General features: G+C 42.9%; 1 long non-coding RNA gene across 1 annotated transcript in view; it reads right to left on the bottom strand.

Annotated features, from left to right (window-relative positions):
* Positions 1-12,378, bottom strand: part of LOC142652323 (uncharacterized) — a 120,177-nt gene extending 107,799 nt beyond the window's left edge. Inside the window, exon 1 of the long non-coding RNA XR_012847810.1 lies at positions 12,029-12,378. This is a non-coding gene — a long non-coding RNA (uncharacterized LOC142652323). The remainder of the gene's footprint in view (positions 1-12,028) is intronic.
* Between the last annotated feature and the right edge of the window lie 2,820 nt (positions 12,379-15,198).

The raw sequence follows: 15,198 nt of genomic DNA on the forward strand, positions 1-15,198 counted from the left end.
GTGCTGCTGCGGAAACTGCTCCAACCACTCTTTACATCATGACACTGCCCCATCGCATGTTTAAAGTTTGTTTTTTTCATCACAGAGAGTGATGGCAAATCGCTAGGTTATACCATCGCTTTCTGGTTGGTGGGGGTCCGAGTGCCAGGACCCCCACCGATCCTGGGAATAACGGGACCACAACGCTAAACTACAGTGTTTCCCTGCACAGCGACTTTCCTTGACACTGACTGTGCATGGAGCATTAACTTTAATCAGATTACAGCCTTACATATACGATAAGAAACACTCCTCTTCTGAAATACTCTGTTCTGCTGAGAGACTCTTCATTCTCCTTCACTCCACTCCTTACAGTATGACCCTGCCTCATCATACAGTCTTGTCCTCCGTAATATAATCACATTACTGAACTGGTCAATACTTCCCACCTCTCTCCTGAAATACTCTGTGCTGTTAAGGTATCTTCTCCATCCACTCTTTGTTTGTGCTCATACACTTGCTTCCGTTCCTCTCCCTACATGCTGTCCTGTCCTCCCCAACATATTCAGTTCACTAACTCCCATGCAAGATCAGTAGGCTCCTATTCTGAAATACTCTGTGCTGTTATGAGACTGTGCTCCATCCATGATCAGTGTCCACCCACTTGCCCATTATATGACACTGTCCCCGTCACATGCAGCCCTGTCCTTACTAACATCATTAAATAAATAGACAAGTAACCCCCCCCCCCCGCCACAAAAACGGCATATTCATCTCCTGAAATACTCTGTGCTACTGAGAAACCCGGGTCCATCCACTATCTCTCTGTGTCTACCCGTTTTGTCTTCATTCTCCTCCTTAGCTGATGACGCTGCTCTTGTCACATGCAGCCCTGTCCTCACTGAAATACTCTGTGCTGCTGTCACAGTTGCAATAATATCATTTGCTACATAGTGTTCGATCTCCCATATCAAATACACAAAGATAATAAACAAAAACAACAACAAAAAGGTTTTGCACATTGCAGAAAAAATACTGCACACGTTATATAGTAAATATCCAGAGCTCATATATCTGGTCCGGTGATAAAAAGTATTTGCCCCTTTTCAGATGACCCTTTATAGCCACAGTTAATGAATTCCGACCTTTAACCATAATGAAGCACAGATAGATTTCACATTAAGGGTAGGTTCACACATCTTAACAAATTACGTCTGAAATTACGGAGCTGAATTTCAGACGTTTTTGCAAGTGCAGTCATTTTTTGCGGCGTCCATTACGGATGTAATTGGAGCTGTTTTTCAATGGAGTCAATGAAAAAACGGCTCCAATTACATCCCAAGAAGTGACATGCACTTCTTTTGACGAGCTGTCATTTTACGCGCCGTATTTTGACAGTGACGCGTAAAATTACACCTCGTCTGAACAGAACATCGTAAAACCCATTGAAATCAATGGGCAGATGTTTGCAGACGTAAAGGAGCCGTCTTTTCAGGCGTAATTCGAGGAGTAAAAGGCCTGAATTACGTCCGTAAATAGGCCGTTAGTAATTCCTTCAGTAATTTAGAGGCAGATTTTGAACTGCCTGCACTTTTTTCCTTGCGTCTTTTCGCTGTGTTTTTTGCCCATGGCCATTGAAGCGGATTCAAGGACCTCGGGCAAAAAATGCAGCGAAAAACACTCAGAAACAGGTTTTTTTATGCCTCCCATTGATTTCAATGGGAAACCGCGGCAAGAAAGGACAGACTGCTTTTTTTTTCCCCTCGAGCGGCCAAAGGCCACCGGTAAAAAAAAAACAGTTTCCGCTTCAAAATCAGCACTAAAAAAAACTCTCTGTGAAATTACCTTTAGGGGGGCAATTACTTTTTTCCAACGCTTTTATATGTCAATATCCAAAAAAGAAAAGCTGCATAAGTTACAATAAGATGCCGCTACCTTCAAGAAACTCTGGACTTTTGACTCAGATCGACTCAGATCAGTTGTGAGATTTAGATGGTGCCAGTGGTTAGCAGAATAATATTAAGGCGACATGCACACGTTGCGTAATTCGGTGCAGAAAATCTGCCGCTAAACTCAGGTTATTCCGTAGGTAAAATCAGCACTAAACGGTGCGTTGATTGATGCGTTTTTAGGTGCGTCGGCAACGCTCTGGCGGGGGATTCCGCTCCTGGAGGTGCCACTAACGTTGCTGTCCTTATATGGACACTGACGTCAAGGGCTTCCCCAGGCTCAGCGCTTAAAGTAGACCCCCACCGATCGCTAAAACGAAGTGGCAGAAGCGCTGCCGAGCCGCATAGTTTCTGATCGGCTTTTCTCGGAATAGACTGTACACCAATGGTTCGTCTTTCCGACAAAAGCCAATCAGAAGCGATGCGGCTCGGCAGCGCTTCTGCCACTTCGTTTTAGCGATTGGTGGGGGTGTCACTGCTCAGATCCCCATTGATCAAAACTTCTGACAAGTCACTATGACATGTCAGAAGTTTTTTGAAAGTTTAGTCAACCTGGGTGACTTTAACCGCTGCCATGAGTGGTTGTCATCTGACTTTGGAGAACACCTCAGGCACTTATAAATATAGACCCGGGGGTGAGGGCTAAAAAAGGACTCTAGGCATTGTCAGTCATATTGCTCCCCCACCTATGGGTACTTTTCATATTGCATCATGGTCCCAGATTAGGACCCAGTCCCAGACCATGAATCGACCCATGTATAAATCCATCACGTGCGGAAAGATCAGTGAGGAACGTTATCGGTAGATCAAGACACATGTCATGTTATGTAATGGAGCACAATGTCCTTCTCTGGGTTCATTCGGTCACTGGTCCAACCTTTTTTTACAACCATACTAATGAGAGGAACAGCTAATCCCATCAGTAATAATTAGCGTCAGATAGGAAGATCCATTCTAGGGCGGGTCAAGTGTTCAGTGGTGTTATTATTGAGTATAATCTGTAGTTATTTGCTCCAGGTAGCACTTAGCCCGGGGTGATAAAGGATCGGGAGTGGCCGGGTTATCTACGACTTTTATGCTCATATCCACACAATGGCCGCAAACAAGGCTTCTTGATAAGGACCGGCCCAACTAGAGCTGCCTGGACCAATCTGCAAGGAGAGGCCGACATCCCTTCCTGATAATATGTTTACTGACCAATAAAGAAGAGCAAACATTCACTCCCAGATTTGTCCGAGGAAGTCAAGCAAACGATTTAGAACTCAACGATGATGAACTGATATCACTCGTGTGAATTTCCGAAACGCAATAAGGGACTGAGATTGAAATCATGCCTGATTGACAGCGCTATTTGATGTGTTATTTGCAGACTACCCCCATCATCCCACTAGTCCTTCCATAAAATTGTGCTGCTTCTCAGAAACTAAATGCAGGACTATCTTTCTAATAATAATAATAGTCCATATAGTAAAATGTGTTAATTTCGGCATTTATCAGACCTGATAGTTGCCGGATTATCAGATACTCTGGAATATTAGATGGTCATAGAAAGTTAATAATAAGTTAGTAAATTGTAAATCTAGCTGCCATTAAAGCTCCTACAAGTGTTGTCACCCAGATTTTCAGGACTGCCTCCCACTATATATTGCGTCATAACTAGGCATATTGTCTCAGTAAAGACTTTGATGGCATGTCACTAGGATATACCATCAATGTCCGATTGGTGGGAGTCCAGCTACGGTGTACCCTTCCGAATGCTACAATAAAGTGCCGGTAGAGGCGCTGTGCCACTTAGCTTTCTGTTTGCCCCACTCGGCTTTTTATGGAGGCCACATGGTCAATCTTTCAGTATAATAGGCCTGGCTAACCATTTAGCCTTCAAAAAAAGCAGAGCCGAACCAACAGGAAATAAAATGGAAAGTTTCCACTTCACTCCACTGATCAGAGGCAGTCACAGCAGTCGGACCTCCGAAAATAAATAACTATTTCATTTACAAAAGAAGGCACTGTAAATACAGAGGCGGTTTCCAGGGAAGGAGATTCAGCCTGGACACGAAGTGGGTGTGTGGAGGTGTTTCTGGTCAGTGTAAGTGTGGGGAGAACTATTCCAGGGGTGGCCTGCGGGAGCTGTCTGCGGAGAAGCTGTGTGCAGAGGAGCAGGCCAGTGAGTACTCTGAGGTGAACCAGAGCTGAGAAGACAAGGTGACCAGACACCAGGAATCTGAGCGCGGGTAAGTGGCAGAGTGAGTTCTCCAGCAAAACAGCAGCTGCATCACAAAGCATCTAGAAGCAGCAATCCCTACAGAAAAGAGCAAATCCAAATAATCCAAAGGGAGGTAAAGGGAGCAGCCTCCCGGATTATATTGTGAGACCTGAGTTGTCCTAGACAGACAGAAACTGTTCCAAACTGAACACGGTGGCGGACGCTGCATGATAAATGGTGCATGTTGCGAGACATGTTGGAGATTTTTCTGCTTAAAACCACTTCTTGGCTGGCGTACTATATTTCGTGACAAAAAGAATGGTGCACGGCAATAATAAAACTGGCGCATTTTCCTAGATATTTTTAAAGCTGTCGAGTAAGATGTAAAAAGTCTCTAAAACACATAATAAATTGGTAATAATAACGTTTATAGCACAACTTAGGCAAGAATTGTGGTGCATTTTGCTTAATAAATTTCCCCAATGTTTGTAGGGTAAAATACCTCCGTGATATGGAACATGCCTTGTCAGAGGGACACAGAGATACAGTAGGACCCCATAAACTGTTTTTTGGGCTGTATTACGGCTCTGTACAACTCAGACGCAGATGCTCTACATAAAAAGCTGCTGCACATCTGCAAAATGTTGGTCTTTATACAAGAATATTTTTTCTTCGAAAACAACGCGTAAGTATTTAACTCTTGCTGTTTTAGGTTATGAACTGAGGCCGCTTTTTTGAAGGCTGTACTAAATGTTCAATACAATGAAAGCTCTTTAGATAGGCACCCAAAATTGGATTGCAAAATGTTTTCTTACGCTAGTGGTCCTCTCTAAGACAAGGGCCAATATGCATGGAATATAAGGGAAATAGTAATTTGTCAGAGAACACTCTGCTCTAGATCAGGGTTAGTCTTCTCAGAGAGCTGGTCTTTTGGAGAGGTGTCACTGTATGTTTTTTCTTGCAGTTCCAATTGTATGAATATGTTTTCCAGGACCAGACGTGGCAAAGTGAGCTTGACTTTTTATCAATGCATATTTGACACAGGGTCATATTTATAGCAAGTGATCAGTGGGCCAGTACCTAAGACGGCAAGATCTAGAGGGCGGCACTTGCTGCTGGGCAGGACAACTGGGCAGCTACATTACACATCAGCACATGTTGCTGCCCAGCGGTCCAGCTCTGAATTTAGTCACGTGCCTTATTGATGTGCTGATCAGGGAGGTAACAGGGCTCATCAGCAGATTACCATGACCAAATGTAGGCCAGGATTGCGAGGCAGCCAAGCCTGGAAAGATGTAGTATGTCGGCGAAAACCCCTGCCTGCCACCTGTGTCTGCCGCTTCCCTATCCTGGCGGCATCTCCCCGAGGAGCCACCGAGAAGGAGAACTACACGGCACGGTGACTGATGGTCTGTATTAATATGTGTGCTTGCATGCTTGTTGTGAGCGGGTGTATGTGAGCATGTAGGTAACTAGTGGGTGTGCGTATCTGTGTATTTTATGGTGATATTAGTTGTATATAGTATCATAACAAAAAAAAGGAGGAAGCACGTTGACTTTATGGGTAGCTCCAGTTATAACATGTTTTGACTCCTGTACAAAGTTTAAATGTGTCCCCTGGAAATTAGGAACTTTGCAACAGATCCTTCCGGCTTTGTTTGTCTAGAATGCAGGACTGCCCATTGTCCATGCTGCACCTCTCGGAGGACATTTATACGTCAGGTGCCAGTACTAAACATGCTATAACTGGAGGTACACTATAAAGGGGGCACATTAATTCTCCATGGCTAGGGCTGCATGAGCTGTAAACATGGCCATAATTTGAGATCCAAGTGTATGTCCAGTCATTGAAAACTTCGAGAGACATGTCATAAGTTCTTTTTGCTGATGGTCAAGGAGATAAGACCTTCACCGATAGTTGGAAGGAAGGGGCTGCAGGGCTCTGTGCTCATTTTGTGCCTGTGAGCATCCCTCTTCTTTATTTGTGAGAGGTAGAGACAGGCCATAGACTTGCATTACAGTCTACAGTCTGTCATCACCTCTCGAATTAAGCTACGAGAAGATAACGGAGCACAGTGTTCTTCAGAGCTCCACAGTCCCTTCCTTCTAAGCATTGGTGAGGGTCACAACATTCGCACTTTTGACATCTTCCTGCTTTTAGAGGTAGTCCACTTCAGACAATACCTTTCATTGAGTTAATTTCCCATTACCTAGTTGATTCCGGTGGGTCTGGTTGGTAGGATTATGTACTGTTATGACCATGTATACCAAGGAGGCCATCAGTCCTCAAGCAAAAGCCACAATCTAGGCTATATGGAAATGGCTTGACCAAAATGGTAAAACCTTTTGCTGAAATCTATAATGTCTTCACGGCAACAATGTGCAGTGATGTAGTCATCTAGTTGGCTTATCAATATTAACGCTAGACTACCTGAAATTTCTTTGAGACCACCACCCAAAATTTGTCTTCTAGAGAAGTGGTCCTCTCAAAGAAGATAAGATATAAGAGAATTGAAAATCTAGTGTAGATAAAGAGATCGTCTTCTCAAAGAGGTGGTCTATTGGAGAGGTTCTACTCTATATAGCCTGTTGTTATAAGATAAGGTGGTATGTAAAGTCAATGGAGGTAGATGTCCTAGGTATGGTTTTTGTACCAAGATCCAGGACACTACTCTGTCTCGCAGACAATTATTACCATCACTGAACAGAACCAACTCTAGACAGTAGTCTGCTGTAGTACAAGAAGCTTTATATATGCAGCAGTGCATTGTGGGATGAAGAGCTGTCAATTACTCATCTGCTTTCGAAGGCCCATGATGAAGTGTGGCCACTCTACTTCCAAGAAATGCCTCAGCCAAGATCGTAACATCCCTAAACCCACCTACCTATTCCAATACTGTAGGATGAATGCATGGAGGTAATAAGAAACGTTCTGGCAACCTATCTGGAAAAGTAACAATACCTTCTGACCTGGAAGCTTGCCCAATGTTATATTTCTATTAAATGGCTGAATTGGAAAACCTTGACATATAAGAACATTGCCGTATTATCCCTCCTTTCCATCGCCCATAATCCTTCATCCCTAGTTGAAGTTCTGTCCATTAACCCTCTAAATATCGTAGAATTGAAAATCCACTATTTTCACGGATGGGAGAACATTAGTATTTGTAGACCACGGTATTTCGCTGCAAAATTGCACTGCACTAATCGGCAGCCCCTTCTCTCTATCAGTGCAGGATAGAGAGAAGGGGCAGCCATTTCAGAGGTAAAAGTAAAAGAAATTCATACTTACCTGGCCGTTGTCTTGGTGACGCATCCCTCTTGACATCCAGACCGACCTCCCTGGATGACGCGGCAGTCCATGTGACTGCTGCAGCCTGAGATTGGCCTATGATTGGCTGCAAGCCTGTGATTGGCCTGTGATTGGCTGCAGCCGTCACATGGGCTGAAGCGTCATTCCGGGAGGCCGGACTGGAGGAAGAAGCAGGGAGTTCTGTGTAAGTATGAACGTGTTGTTTTTTTTACAGGTTGATCTATATTGTGATCGGAAGTCACTGTCCAGGGTGCTGAAACAGTTACTGCCGATCGCTTAACTCTTTCAGCAACCTGGACAGTGACTATTTACTGACGTTGCCTAGCAACGCTCCCGTAATTACGGGTGCACACACACGTAGCCACCCGTAATTACGGGAGCCCCATAGATTTCTATGGGCCTGCCCGTGCCGTAATTACGGCTTAAAATAGGACATGTTCTATATTTTTTAACGGCCCGGGCACCTTCCCGTAAGCATACGGGGAGGTATCCGTGGCCAATAGAAGTCTATGGGCCCGTAATTACGGCCCGTGATTACGGGCGCTTTTACGTTCGTGTGCATGGGGCCTAAGGCTGGGGTTTCCTAGACAGAAAATGACAGCTTTCTAAGAAAAACATGATACTACTCCAAGAATGTAAAGTTAACATAGATAAAATATGACACATTTTTCTGTAAAAAACAAAAACAAAGGCCAAAAATTATTTTATGAATTAAGGGAACTGGATAGCATGTACTAATATTCAGCAAAAATACAGCTCTAAAATTAAAATAAAAACAATAATAAATTGACAACTGAGCGTTACCATTCCCTTGTCAAAGGGGCGTGTCACTGCACAGTCTCACTCTGTCAGCCCTGATTGGACAGTGTCAGTCTGTGTAAGGACACACCCCCAACTGGTAACACCCAGTTGTCAATTTCTTAATAAATTTCTAGGGGGAATAACCGAGGAACGGCACAACATAGAGTTTTAAGAAAAGATCCTCCAGAAATGTTATTTCATGGGGAATACAATTATTTAATAAAACAGACATGACAGGAGAGGTGACAGGTCCCCTTTAAGGAGGCGCATCTATGGGCGGCATACATGAAAATATGTCTCATCGTAGCTAGGCTTTTCTTCCGTTTGCTGCTCTTGCCGTGTATCTAAGTACCCTGGCCAAACTACAGCGGCTTGTTGCCCCAACCACCATCCAGCACCCTGGGCACATGACCCCAGTCCCCCAGCTAAACCCCTGGCGTCCTCGACAAAAGGGAAGGTTCGAGTGATTATACAGAAGTGTGATATTCAGCATCGACGTCAACATATATCTCTCCCAGCCAAATGCTCATCAGATTTTTTACAGGGGTGTGATAGTATATGGCTAACCAATTTCACAACTTCTATTTTGTAAATCCAGGGGCAGAAACCGACAGCAATGGTCCCCCAGCGAGAACAATATATAGGCCCCATGCTCTCCAACAGGCTTAATGTCTCTAGGAAATCCCTCACCGGTGATGCCTAGCCATGACATTACTTGACTCAGTCCCTTACTTGTAATCTGACAGACAGTAGGAAGTATTATTATTTTTAGGGACACAGTGAGCTCCTATATCTACTGGGCCCCTGGTGAGATCCCAAGGTAGCACATATAGTATATTAAAGAAACTAAAATCCATGGAGGACATTGATCCAGTTATTTTAATCCAGTGCCAATAGACCTTTCTATCAAGACTGAAGTAAAAGGTGGAGGGACAAGATGATTGTCTAGAGTGCAAAGCTAAGACGGGTCTATGCTGGGTCTATGGTGGGTCTATGGTGGGTATAAGGTGGGTATAAGGTGGTGCAATTTAATTTAACATAAACAACAAATATGTTTTGACCAGGATCGGAGTGGCCCACTACAGTACTATCCGGTGGGCCCAGGTTCTGACACAATAATGGGCCAGCAGAAGACAACCCCATGTGTAGGTGACTTTGGAGGCAATCACTTACCACTCGGGTCTATTTCTTATGGGATGATTCAGTAATAACCTATTAGATCTTATTGATGATCTGTCCTGTACAATGATAACAACAAAGATTACAATGTAGCTAAAAGTCAACGTGCTCATGTTCTGCATGGATGGAGGGTGGTCCTCAGGATCATCTACTCTGGTAGACCCAAGAGAACCCAGAAGGGTGATGAACCATTAGCAGGACATGTTGGAATAAAGCTATTCTACTTTTTTTAATTTTCGTATTGCGTGATATAACTATAAAAAAGTTTTTCTGGATTTTTTAAAGCATAAATACTTGTTAAAAACTGGATATCGGGACTATGGTTTGATAACAGGTTACAATGGTAAAACACGACCGGCTCTGGGTACCAACATGTTTGAGTTCATCAAATGTAAAGAAATCAGTGGAAAGGGGGAGACGACATGGACCAAGGTCAGATTCAGGCAAAACTTGCAGTTGTCTGGGCCCATTGGGCTTAGTGGGCCCATGGTGATCTATGCTTGTCCAGCAGTCACTGATGGGGTTATCGTGTCTAGTCGTGTTATTGGGTCACTGTGGCTAAAATGGCACCATCCAAAGAATTTTGTTGTCTATAGCCAGTTTTGGACACCAGCTTGGGTGTCATGGTCTCTTCGATGACTTATTATTGCTGAGTGATGATTACAGGAAGCCGCAATTTAGGGGTCAGAAAACCCTTTAACTCTTGTCTACCCCAAACCCATAAGACACTACCCCTGTTAGCTGCAGCCCTGTCCTGAATTAGGGGACATGTCACTGCTGCTCACAACATCAGCACCCTCCTGTCCTGAAACACTCTGCACTTCTTTTTATATTTTGATCTAATTGACTATAGACTAAGTGGGCCATAGAAAATCAGTTAATTCTCAGGCCCAATCTCACATAACAAAATCAAAAAAATCTAAATCTGAACTTGTTATAGACATTTGCATATTTAATAAACTCGTTAGGGAGAGATCATGTCATTCTAGTATAGAGAGGATACAGGTTGCAGCGAGGCCTATGTCACAGCCACGAGGTCGGGAATTAAGCCAGTTAATTCCCCGACGACTGGATTTTCTTAGTATCTGGAGATATACAATACAATGTCAGGGGAGGAAGGAAAGTATTTCAGGATGAGGATTTTTCTGGGTTAATATGAAGCCTTCCCCTCCGATTTCCTGGCCCGGCCATGTGCTGAAAATAGATGCTACGAGGCCTTATTTTTATGTCCGGACACCTGGATGGATGTATATATATATATATATATATATATATATATATATATATATATATATACACACACATATACAATCGTACACACATACTGTGTATATATATATATATATATATATATATATACACACACCCTGATACACATATATACAGATAGAAAGATAGACATGTATATTTACATAGATATATATATATATACACACACATACATGCTCATACATACCTATATATATACACACACACACACGTACATAAAAATACATAGACACACACATGTTTACACAGATATATCTATATATATATATATATATATATATATACACACACACACACACACACATAGATACATAACCATACATATATATACACACACACACACACACACTCCATATATATATATATATATATATATATATATATATAGAGACATATAAAAGCATAAATAATTATACGCACACACAGACACATAGATTTACATACACCTGCATATATATATATATATATATATATATATATATATATATATATACCTACTGTACGTATATAATATATACATATCCCAATATAAGATAAGTATCACAAAGACACATATTGGCTAATGATCTGGTAGAGTATTAATAGCTATATTCACAGTAGACGCGCATATATACATATGTGGATACCATGACACTGAATGCCAAACATATAATGTATCAGACCAGGTCCGGTATAATACATTAATAAAAGCCATTGACACCATCCCCTGGCATTACTGTGAAGTATTCAGTGTACGGCGAGTAGTTCATTGGCTTTACAACGCAGGGCACTGTACTTTGCATGCATGCAATCCCTGTATGCCATGTGCTCCAAAATTAATGGCGCTCCCTTCATCCCATATAACAGTGTAGTCCGTAAAAAAAAGCCCCATCGGTAATAAAAGGATTGTTTTTTTCTATCAACCCGATCAGATTTGTTACTTTTAGTTTCATAATCAATAAACATACATCCAGCAATATCTCAACAAAACCCGATATAAATATATATATATATACCCGTAAACACACGCCGCAACATAGTCACTACAGAGGTAAAGGGCATCGTTCAGCAAAGGGTTAAAAAACGTCCGAATATCATTTTCTATTAATAAAATGTATCAGAACTAGGCCACAGCTTGGGGGATGGGCAATCGAGCCTTATCGGGTCTTTTTACACAAAAATGAAAATATTGGCGATGGGTTAAGGGTCCGAGGAAGGCGAAGTCATAGTGAAAAGTCATTTTTATCATTTGCATTGGTAACGGGGATCAGATTGGATTTCCTCGGTGCCATCTCTACCTGGGAGGAAAAAAATATTAGTGGAAAAAAGGAATTATCTTAAAGGATCGATACTCACCCATCGGAGAGTCTTTAACCCTTTCGTCACGGGATCACGTAATCCTTTGGAAAATAAAGTTGTTGAAATAATAAATCCCCAATAAGATCAGCTTCCATGTGCTCATTGTAGCACGCGCTCAGCTCAGTTGAACATTCTGCTGTCGACCAGACCCTGACGTCACATGAATACAGACAGGCAAACACACACACCCCCTGCTCACAGTGACACGCGCAGAGAAACTGCAGGCTGTTGTGATGCAGCAGCACAGGAATTCGCCCTGCAGAGCGTCGCAGACCATGCACTATTCCACTCAACTTTACCAGTAATGCAGCCTCTGTACAGAGCTGGGTAGACCATGTGCTGGGCAGTCAGCAGCTTGATCCTGTGGGAGTGGAGAGAAGGGGGTGTGGGGGAAGTCAGCTGAACATTATAACACTCCAGCTATGTATTGAGGAAGGGGAGGCATAGGCAGGAATTCCAGCGACGTAACTATAGAGGTTGTGGCTTGGGTAGTCCAAAAGATCAGAGGAGACCGGCACTATATATTTATTATTATTTTTAATTTTAAAGCGCCATTAATTCGCTGTACGTCGGAAATATACATAAAATGAGACCATAAAGACAACAATAGCACCGAGGCAAAACACTGATCCAATCAAAAGGATATGAGGGGTTAAAAGAACCACGCAGAAATCAAAATATAGCACCAATAGAGAAACTGCAGGAAGAAAAGTAACGCGAATTAAAAGCCAAATACAAATAGTATAAAAAAGAGACAGTACAAATCACATAAAAGACAACGGTGAGTATGACGGGCAAAAATATGGTCGCAAGCAAAAGGGGAAAGAAGTTTTCACGAACTACCAGACACAGTTAAATAACTGAAATCAGCAAATCAAGAAAGATGAAGAAGTAAAGTGCATTTCCTTGACGCCCTCAGCACCAGCGCCCATGGGGATATTCTATCCTCTAGGAAGATGGCGGTATCAATTTACTGGAATTAATTGGTTACCCTATAAGAGCCGGCATCACCGTGGTCACATCGTGTTTTTTCTTCTGCCCTTTTCCTGAAGCCGGATTATCACTCCGATTCCGGAGCGACAGCGCATGCGCTTATTCTCGTCGCTGATTGGTCAGATGGAAGACTAGGGAGCATTATTTAAATCAGCCAGGGACGTTCAAATATGACCGCTCGTCCTGGCTGATCCTGGTGTTGCAGTTGAGTATCGTAAAGTTACAGTTATCCCTGTCTTAGAGGTAATCTGTGATGAAGCACAATTTATTTTCTAATAGCTGACTGCACGTTCTCTATCCACAGATGTCTAGCCAAGGCTCTGGGGGTAGAGGATCCGTGAGGAAATCCGCTGGGAAACGCAGGCATTTGTCCTGCAGGGCATGTGATATTCCGCTGCCAGATAGTAGCGAATATTTTTTCTGCGCGGATTGCAGATCCAACAAATTTCCCATAGAAGACCAAACCATGTCCAATAAAGAAATGTTATCATGGATGAAAGATTTTGTGCATGACTCCATCTCTGAATTCAAGGAAACCTTCTCCCATGAGAGAGGAAAATCAGGGGAATCATCTCAATCCCATTCCCACAGACCCAGACCATTAAGGGAAGGTGTGTCATCCCCTAGGGAGTCAGACATTGGGGATGGTTTCCGGGTCATCGATGAAGTTAACACTTCCCCATCCGAAAGTGACGATGATCAGGAAATAAATCTCTTCCCTATAGAAAAGATGTCCAGACTCCTTACATTTATGCGTTCAGATGAATGGGTACAATATGATGTCATCGGGGCAAATGGATTACCCCAAAAAATTAAGGTATTCAAAGTTGACTCCATCACTAAAAAATTAATGGTCAATGAATGGAAATCTCCAGACAAGGGTCCAATTCTAAATAAAAGATTTAAGACGTTGTTCGTCATTGACGAGGAATAAGATAAGGAATGGGGGAATCCCCCTAAAGTTGATGTTGCGTTTTTAAAACTCTTTAGGAATACAGTGGTTCCCAGTGAAGATGATTCAAATTTTCATGATTCTATGGACCGCAGAATCGATGGCGCTTTACGAAGAGGGTACCTATCGGCCGCAGCTCAGACAAAGACGGCATTAGCCTCTTCTACTATCGCAAAGAATTCGAGATCATGGCTCTTCCAGATGGAGGAAGACATAGACAATGGCGTTCCTTGAAACATGTCTCGTTAGCCTCAGATTTTCTTTGCGACGCCATGGTCCAGCAGTCCAGTTTAGCAGCCCGCGCAATGGCCCTATGATCTGCTGGTAGGTGATCCCTCTGGATAAAACCATGAGGGGCAGATGTGCACTCTAAAAATGCACTTTGCTGCATGGAGTTTCATCCTAGTGGGCTGTTTGGGGCGGAATTGTATTCCCTAATGGAGAATCCATCTGACAAACAAGGCAAATCTCTCCCTCAGTCAGGGAAATGTAGATGGAAAGCCTCCTTTCGTGGCCAGCCTAGAGGTCAAAGCCGGTCGGGGAGACAATATAGAGGGGAGAATTCATCCTCAACCAGTATACAATGCTCCCAGCTAGGCATCTATAGACGTAGAGAGGTAGGGGAAGAAACGATCCAGCCCCTGGCAGGAAGCTGGATTCCTGACGCCAGAGAAATACCAGTGGGAGGAAGATTGTCGTTTTTCTACCCCCAATGGGAAAAATCTATAAAGGACCATGGGTGCGAGACATAGTAAAAGATGTCTACAAGATAGAATTCATATCGCACCCCCCAGACAAATTCTTTGCCACGTCAAAATTTCCCAATACGAAACATTCTCTCCTAGACAAAGTTATTCTAGAATTTATAGACATGAGAGCTCTAGAAAGAGTTCCCACCGCGGAACTCCAGACAGGAGTCTATTCAAGAGTATTCTTAGTTCCAAAGCAAGTGGGAAAATGGAGAACAATAATAGATCTCAGATATCTGAACAAGTTTAAAAGCAACACAAAATTCTGTATGGATACCATCAGTTTGGTACTCTCTCTACTGGACGAAGGGGATTTTCTCGCCATAATAGATCTAAAAGATGTGTATCTCCACGTACCGATTCATCCAAGATACAGGAAATTCCTAAGAATTGCCATCTGGATACAGAGAGAGTTGGTACATCTACAATTCACGTCTCTGCCCTTTGTGATATCGTCGGCCCCCTACGTTTAC

Source organism: Rhinoderma darwinii, chromosome 5 (genome assembly GCF_050947455.1).
Source record: "Rhinoderma darwinii isolate aRhiDar2 chromosome 5, aRhiDar2.hap1, whole genome shotgun sequence".
NCBI classification, from domain to species: domain Eukaryota; kingdom Metazoa; phylum Chordata; class Amphibia; order Anura; family Rhinodermatidae; genus Rhinoderma; species Rhinoderma darwinii.